The sequence below is a fragment of the Chinchilla lanigera genome, unplaced genomic scaffold (genome assembly GCF_000276665.1).
Source record: "Chinchilla lanigera isolate Chin_1 unplaced genomic scaffold, ChiLan1.0 scaffold00073, whole genome shotgun sequence".
NCBI lineage: Eukaryota > Metazoa > Chordata > Mammalia > Rodentia > Chinchillidae > Chinchilla > Chinchilla lanigera.
In genome coordinates this window covers 2,127,276-2,130,311 of record NW_004955474.1, presented here as the reverse complement: position 1 = coordinate 2,130,311, position 3,036 = coordinate 2,127,276, and the positions used below count along the sequence as shown (strand labels likewise).

General features: G+C 35.0%; 1 long non-coding RNA gene across 1 annotated transcript; it reads right to left on the bottom strand.

The window, feature by feature from the left end:
* Window positions 1-789: 789 nt before the first annotated feature.
* LOC106146345 lies at window positions 790-2,644 on the bottom strand. The gene is made up of 2 exons (XR_001230745.1): window positions 2,381-2,644; window positions 790-1,274 (listed from the first exon to the last, which is right to left on the bottom strand). It is a non-coding gene; the product is annotated as an uncharacterized LOC106146345 (long non-coding RNA).
* Window positions 2,645-3,036: the final 392 nt, after the last annotated feature.

Genomic DNA, 3,036 nt, shown 5'->3' with positions numbered 1-3,036 from the left:
AGCTATTAATGAGTTTTTGGCATTAATATGGGGGAAAGTGAAGTTTTCACACAATGCATCAGAATCTAAAGTATCACCACATATTTGTTAAAAGAAAAATTACCTGTTATGTTGTTGAAAGAAGAATCAGCAGGATGTGGTGACGCACATCTATAATCCCAGCACTCAAGAGGCTAAGGCAGGAGGATCACTGTGAGTCTGAGGCAAATCAGGGCTACAAAGTGTGTTCAAGGCCAGCCTGAGCTGCATAGTGAAACCCTATCTCAAAAAGACCAAAAAGAAGAAGAAGAACAAGTATTCCTGGCCAGAGGGATACTAGATTGGATTTTCATGATGCTAAGGAAGGCTTACCTCTTATTTTATCTACCTTAATGAAAAATAAATGTTAAAGTTTTATTTTTAAAGATATACTCTACATTTCTCTAAGTAAAAAAGAAGAAAACAAATCAATTTTAAAATTATCAGAGTACGGGAGTACAGGTCAGTATTTCCCACTTAGTAAGTTGTCCGTGGTGAGGACACACCAGACAGAGCCTTGGATGTGATTGGCTGTTATCGGTGTGAAGCTTGGTGACAGGTGTGTTAGTTTATATTCGTACAATATAAACAAAGAAGTTGCCAGGAAAGAAGGTCCAGAGAATGAATGAAGTATTAGACCATAGCCTGATTTCTTTGGAACCCTTCAACAGATTTGTTTCTGATAATCCATTGCAATACTCACTATTCAGCTCTGTATGGATAACTCTTTGGTTTTACAATGTTACCATATACTGGTATATCAGTCAGTGCTCATTAGAGAAACAGATTTAATGAAGATATACAAAGACCTAAGAGTTTACAAGATTGGACTGAAGTGGCCACTCACAGAGTCAGGTGTGGCAAAACACAATAGGGCTGTCTGCACATGGGAGATTCAAAGAATCCAGTGAAAAGCCTGGAGCTCATTTTAGTGTCCCATGAGAGTCCATATCAGGAGGTCAAAATGTCTGCCATGGAAGGCTAAAGAGTCTTCACTGGAAGCCAAAGGGTCGGGATGGAAGCTGAAAAGTCTGTGCTGGAATCCAGGAGGTAATGACCAAGATGAAGGAAGTGAGTCTTTCTTCATTTCCCTTTTGTTCCATTCAGGTGACAAGCTTTATATTCATTGGTGTCACTCACATCCAGGCTGGGTCTTCTGTCTTCAGTAAATCCCTTCAGTTGCATTCAGAACTATGCTGATCCCACTTAGTTGGTCATTTCTTGCTCAAGTTGACACAATCAGTTAAGTAACACAACTAGTGAAATAAAATTAATTTCCTTTATTAAAAGAGGGCAAAAATGTGAGAAATTTTCTACTATTATCTGTATTGTTTTCCTTTCCAAATTAAACACATTTTAATAGAAAGCAGGTAGCAATAGATATTCTAGCATTTTACAATTCCTTCTTAGAACTAGTAAGAGTCTCTAAGTAATAAATTTCTAATTATTTGAATATATGAAAGGAATCAATACAATGGCAAATTCACACAGTCCTTCTAAGAGTTAACTGAACAAAAGAAAATATTCTGATTCTTCATTAATTTGGAATTTACCTTTTCATTCTTTAGTACATCTGCATTGCTTTTTTCAAATACTTTTGATTTTTCTAAAATTCTTTCTAATATCTAAGTATTTTTAAATAAACTACTGGCCTAATTTGTAGGGTACCATAGTCATTGTTGTACTTTATTCCAGAAAAGCTGATACTCCTTTAAAACAGTTAAACTCCAGTTAAAAATCCAGTGCTCAAACATGGAAATGAAAAGGTATTTAACAGTCATTAAGATCAGAGATAGGTCTAGCTCTTGATTTCAAAACTTATTATCTTTTCTTTTTACTAAATGCTCTATATTTCTTTTCTATTTTTTATTTTAAAGAGAGTGGTAAAAGAGGAAGAAAAAAAAAAAAAGAACAATAGCACCATACCAGCATCACAAACATAAACAAAACAAAGCAAGAACATTAAAAGAAATACAGAGTTTCAAGACAAAATGATAGGAATTAACAGTGGTTGTTTTATTACATATTGTTATCTTCAACTATGCTGCTCAGATTACCAGATGTAGGAATGGAAGATTGTTCAAACCATTAAAGAGAATAAGAAAATAATTATTAGAGAAAACATTAGAGATAATACAGAGTTTCACTAGACAAGAGGGTAGGAATTCACCGTGGTTGTTCCATTGCATGCATATTGTTGTCTTCAAATCAGTTGCTTCAAATTAGTTATACCATATATAAGCATGTGAAGTTGGTCAGAACATAAACTGCATAAACAGCATTAACTCTTCTTTTCAACATACCATCAGACATCAGCAGTACAGTTATCCCAGATATATGTATATATATATATTATTTTTACCTTCTTTCATTTTTTTTTCTTCTTTCCCTCATCACAGTCACTCCATATAATGCTCTACATTTCTTATCCATTAAGAAGCAGCATCCTAATTATTTTCAAGTTAGAAAAAAGTAACTATGAAAAAAAGATAACATTAACTTTGTGGCCTCTCATGGGAAAGAAACTGTGGGTTTCTCAAACCTTCCCTTGGATCTCTGGCCAGCCACAAAACCAGCCTGGAAAGGGAAAGAGCATACATTTCCAAGTTTACCAAATAGAGACAAATGCTGCCCGAACCCTGGAAGGCCATGGTGGTTATGCTTCTAAAGTCAAAACAAAGACAAACAGCAGTCGAACTGGAGCTCAGCTGCAACAGCTGTCAGATTCAAGCATGTGGTTGGCCTGTTGTTTCCTTCAGTGCATTTACTGTAACTTTTGCCTGTTTTATTCAGGTTCTGTTATTTTTTTAGTCTCTATTACTGGAATGTAAGTTCCATAAGACATTGTCTATTTAGTTCAAGGTTTTATCTCCAGTATTAGCAGAATAGTTGGCACATGGTGGTAGACTATTTACTCTCTTTTATGCACATCTGATTGGACTGTGGTTCTGATAGCGTGCTTGAAGAAAATTATAGTCCAATTTGTGTATATTGCTATAAATCCTTATTTCTCCATTT